General features: G+C 44.8%; 1 long non-coding RNA gene across 1 annotated transcript; it reads left to right on the top strand.

Moving 5' to 3' along the window:
- The first annotated feature begins 1,377 nt into the window (after positions 1–1,377).
- On the top strand, positions 1,378–4,340 carry Gm51895. Its single transcript, XR_003949677.1, has 2 exons — positions 1,378–1,988; positions 4,045–4,340. It is a non-coding gene; the product is annotated as a predicted gene, 51895 (long non-coding RNA).
- Positions 4,341–5,278: the final 938 nt, after the last annotated feature.

Genomic DNA, 5,278 nt, shown 5'->3' with positions numbered 1-5,278 from the left:
AAATTTGTGTCTTGATTTCAGGGTTACGAGATCGTGGGTTCGAGTCCCACCTCGTGCCTTGGTTTTCGGGTTGCGAGATCGTGGGTTCCAGTCCCACCTCGTGCTTTGGTTTCAGGGTTACGAGATCGTGGGTTCGAGTCCCACCTCCTCGTGCTTTGGTTTTACACCTGGCAGAGTGAGAAACAAGTGAGATTCTCTGGTTTTGGTCGTCTAGGTAGAAGTGGACGACGGTGTTTGTAGACGATGGGGTGATGGGGTTTTCTGAAATGCGCGCGTCTGTATTTGCAGCTGTCCTTTTGGGCCGTAAGGACCGGAGGACTGTGGTCGGCAGACGTGCTAAGAGGACCACAGGCTGTGGCCCTGGGGGACGCCCTGGGAGGTAAGGAGAGTCAGGGACGCCTGGCCGTCTCCGGATCGGTCAGAGGGACCGAGTTCTGTTGAAGCGGAAGCTTCCCCCTCCAACATCGTCTAATTCTTTTGCCTGCTTGTGGAGGACAAGAAAGGGTCGAGTGTGTCTAGATTTGTTGGTTTCTGTTTTATGTGTTTTTGTGTACGTGTTTAGAGCTATGTGAAAATCTAGAGAAACAAAGGTAATTCTCATAGGTGCTTTATACCCTGACTAGAGATAGTTTACACCTGAGATGTGAGAAAATGGGTTTTGAGAAAAGCAGTACTCTCCGACTATCTGGAGATAATTTGGTAATAAAAAAATAAAATAAAATAAAATAAACAGTATTAATTGGTCTTTAGAACCCTGCACCTGTAGTTAGGAATCTAGTGTGGCTAGAGAAGCCCTGCTAGGCACTGATTATAAATGCTGTTCTTATAGGGACCAGCAGCTTCTCAAAGTTCTATGGTAAGGGAACAGATGGCTGTTTTTCCTACAAAAATTGGATTCATCAGGTGACAAGGTGCTCCTCTTTTGAAATTACAGCTAGAAAAATTAAGAATTTTGTTTGGTTTAAATGAGCAAATGTATATGGCCATTTCATTTTTGTTTCTAAATAGTTTCAAAAGTATAAATATGTTTTATATGTCTTGGTTATAGATTAGTGGCTCATAAGTTATTGGTTATGATTAAAAATTTGTAACATTGGTAACAAAAAGTTGACTTAAAACTGGTAACTCTGGGTTAGAGTAATTTAGAACTACAACATGCAACATGAGACAACCCATGGGAACAGGTCTCTAAAGATACGCCTGAATTGGGTAATATTCTGTGTAATTCTTATCCTAGAAATCTGATTTATAAAAGATAAGATTTAGGGTAGTGTCTTTGAGATATATTGGCGGCTACACCTTCTTGTGTTTGTGTGCAGGAACAGACAGCCAAACTTTGTAGCAAGTAATGTTTTTAGAGTTCATTTTTAAAGAAAATAGATTGTTTACACTGTTAAAATTGAGTTTTGCTTCTCAAAATTGTGGTTGTGCTCTCATGTTACAAGAGAAATTGAAGGCTTCTCCTAAATTGGAGCAACCAGCTAAATCGGCTCCTCTAAAATCTATAAAGCCTCCTGAGTGGCCTAGTCCATAACCTTCCCCTTATCCACAGCCTCGACCCCAGCCGCCAAGGGAACCCCAAACCCCTCGGGGCGTTGAGAGGCGGACCGCTGTGAGTACATGGATCCACAGGGACCTGCAGAGCAGAGTCCGGGCGGACTCTGGTGGACCCACTCAAACTTTAAACCCTTCAGTACTGGTCATTTTCCTCTGCTGGTATTTATAACTAGAAAACTAACCACCCCCTTTCTCAGGATCCCCAACGCCTCACAGGGTTGGCGGAGTTCCTTATGTTCTCTCATCAGCCTACTTGGGATTACTGTCAACAGCGGTTACAGATGCCTTTAACAACCGAAGAGCAAGAGAGAATTCTGTTAGAGGCTAGAAAAATAGCCTGGGAGCCAACGGGCGGTCTACACAGCTACAAAATGAGATCGACATGGGATTCCCTTTGACTCGCCCCAGTTGAAACTGCAACATGGCTAAAGGTAGGGAGAGCTTAAAAATCTATTACCAGGCTCCGGTCTCCAAGGTGCCTCAAAACGGGCCCACTAATTTGGCTAAGGTAAGAGGTAATGCAGGGGCCGATCGAACCTTCCTCTGTGTTCCTTGAAAGGCTTATGGAAGCCTTCAGGCGGTTCACTCCCTTTGATCTTACCTCGGAAGCCCAAAAGGCCTCAGTGGCCATGGCCTTTCATAAGGCAGTCAGCTCCCGATATCAGAAAGAAACTTCAGAGATTAAAAGGTGTATTACAAAAAGGAGACAGTTATGCGATCTAGTAAAAGAGGCAGAGAAAGTGTGTGTGTGAGAGAGAGAGAGGCAGGAGGCAAAAGAAAGAGAAAACAGGAGGGATAGTAGACAAGAAAAAAATTTGCCACAGTGGTAGGAGAAAAAAAAAAAAAAAAAAAGACAGGATCTAGACAGAAAACCTGGGCAACTAAAGACCGAGCCTCAGCTAAAGAGGCTCAGCTGTGTCAGACTGAAGTGACTTATTTGGGATACACCCTTCGAGGTGGAAAGCAGTGGCTAAAAGAAGCCAGAAAAAGACTGTAACTCAGATCCCCACCCCAACTACACCAAGGCAAGTAAGAGAATTCTTGGGTACTGCTGGCTTCTACAGACTCTAAATACCTGGGTTGGCGACCGTAGCTGCCCAGTTGTACCCCCTAACCAAAAAAGGGAGGTGTTTGTGTGGACCCCAGATCACCAGAAAGCCTTTAAAGAGATTAAAAAGGCCCTACTGATGGCCAGCCTATGCCTGACCTAACCAAGCCTTTCACTCTTTATGTAAAAGAGAGAGCAGGGGTCACCAGAGGAGTCCTTACTCAGACTTTGGGACTTTGAAAAAGGCCAGTGACTTACCTATCCAAGAAGTTACACCCTGTTGCCAGCGGGTGGTTTTCTTGCCTGAAAGCTATTGCTGCCATAATCTGCTTGTCAAGGATGCTGATAAGCTCACTCTGAGACAGCAAATAACTGTAGTGGCATCCCACACTCTTGAAAGCATTACCAACGCTCCTGTGACACATCAGAGCTTTTTGTTGTCTAAATGAGTGATCTTCGCTTCATTCCACCTGCTGTCCCACTGCGTGAGACTGCACCTACTCATCACTGCGCTGACATTCTGGCAAAAGAAATGATCTGAAGGATCAGATCAGCCTTGGTCTGAGGACAGTAGCCTCGAGGTTAAAGGTAAGCAGAAGGCGGGGACAGCAGTATGGTGGTGAACAGAAAGCAAGTGATCTAGGCCAGCAGCCTTCCTGAGGGATGTCGGCCCAGAAAGCTGAACTTGTGACTTTAAGACAAGCTCTATAAATGGCAAAGAAAAGTCTACACTGACAACAGGTATGCTTTTGCCACTGTACGGGGCAATATACAAAGAGGGCTGTTGACATCTACAGAAAAAGACCTAAGATGCTGTGGCTAAAAAAATTCAGGTGGCAGATCTAACCGCCAATCAGGAGGCCCAAGGAGCAGTGATCCTGGCAGTCAAGGAGCCCTAAAGATTATTATGACATCAGAGAGACCAGCTTTAGATACGTCGCTGAGCACTATCAAGTTATGGACAGTATTTGACTTGGCCTGGGGGCCAAAAAAATTCAAAGGTGTGGTTAGGTCCTTTGACTGCTATGTTACAGGACTCTGACTTGGCAGAGGAAATAGTCAAAAGCTTCAAGGACTGTGCTATGATGAGGTAGAATTTCTAAAAGAAATCTTCCCAAGGTAATAGACCTGCCTTTGTTGCCCAGGTAAATCAGGGACTGGCCAAGATATTAGAGATCGGTTAAAAGTTACATTGTGCACGCAGGCCCCAAAGCTCAGGACAGGTAAAAAAAATTAATAGAACCATTAAGGGATCCTTACCAAATTGACAGCGGAGACTGGCGCTATGATTAGATAGCTCTCCTACCCTTTATGCTCTTCAGGGATAGAAACACCCCTGGACAGTTTAGACTGACCCCCCTATAAATTACTCTACAGGGGGCCCCCCTCCACTGGTAAAAATAGCCTCTGTGCATAGTGCTGACATGCTGCTTTCCCAGCCTTTGTTCTCTAGGCTCAAGGTGCTCCAGTGAGTGAGACAGCGAGCGAAAAAGCAGCTCCAGGAGGCCTACTCAAAAAAAGAAGACCTGCTACATTAGACGTCTCCACGCAGAAAACCTTGAGACTCCGGTGGAAAGGCCCTTATCTTGTACTCTTGACGACCCTACTTTCTACCTTTATGGGACCCCTTTTGATTTTGCTTCTGCTTTTAATTATAGGTCCATGTGTGTTAAATAGACAAGTCACCTTTATTAAAACAGAAATTAGTGCAGTGTGGCTTTTAGTTTTAAGACAACAGTACCATGCCCTAAAGTAAAGGATCAAGTATGTCAAAAAAAAAATTGTGTCTAGTTCTAAGATTAGAACTACTAACAAGTAGAAGGGGGGAATGAAAGTATAACAACATAAAAACAGAATTCTAGGCCTTTAGGCCCAGGCTTGGGAATGTGGCCTTTGTAAAGGTATGCTAATCATAAAAGAGATAGCGACATTCCTCTACCCACCCGCTTCCTGGGTTCAAAGAGTGCTCATTCAAAGAAAGTCACCCTGGCCATTACCAGAACCTGCAATGCAAATGTGCTATTGTTAGGGGCTCTTAGAAGCTGTCTTGAGAGTTAACAATTACCAGGTATTCCTTGTGACTCTTGTAACTTTACACTTCCTTGTGACTCTTAACTGGTATCTTTGGTATCTTCCAACAAAGCCCTCCCCACTTCCTTGAGTTTCGGTTTCTTCCTTTAAATACCCCCTTACCCAGCTACTCGGGGCGCCACAGTCCTCTACCCCTGCGTGGTGTATGACCGTGGGCCCGAGAGCGCTCTTAAATAAAAATCCTCTTGCAATTTGCAACAAGACCGTTTTCTCGTTGGTGATTTTGGGGTGTCGCCTCTCCTGAGTCAGAACGTGGGGGAGTCCTCACGTTGTGGGTCTTTCATTAGAACCTTACTAGTTAACTTCGGCTGACCTTGAACTCATAGCAATCCTCCTGCTTCAGGCTCTTGGGTGTTGGGATTGCAGGCAGGAAGAACTCAGCTGGTTTTAACCCTTGCATGTAAGGGGTCAAATAACAGACATTTTGTCTTTCCTTCAGTCTCTGTTGTAGCTACTCAGTTCTTCCTTACCAGCAAGAAAGCTGTCATATACACCACAAAGAGGGTGGCTGTCTTAGTTTATTTGGTTTTATTACTGTGAACAGACACCATGACCAAGGCAACTCTTAGGACAACATTTCAT

This window comes from Mus musculus, chromosome 11 (genome assembly GCF_000001635.26).
Source record: "Mus musculus strain C57BL/6J chromosome 11, GRCm38.p6 C57BL/6J".
NCBI classification, from domain to species: domain Eukaryota; kingdom Metazoa; phylum Chordata; class Mammalia; order Rodentia; family Muridae; genus Mus; species Mus musculus.
The sequence above is the reverse complement of the archived record's forward strand: the minus strand, read 5'-3'. Positions and strand labels throughout refer to the sequence as shown.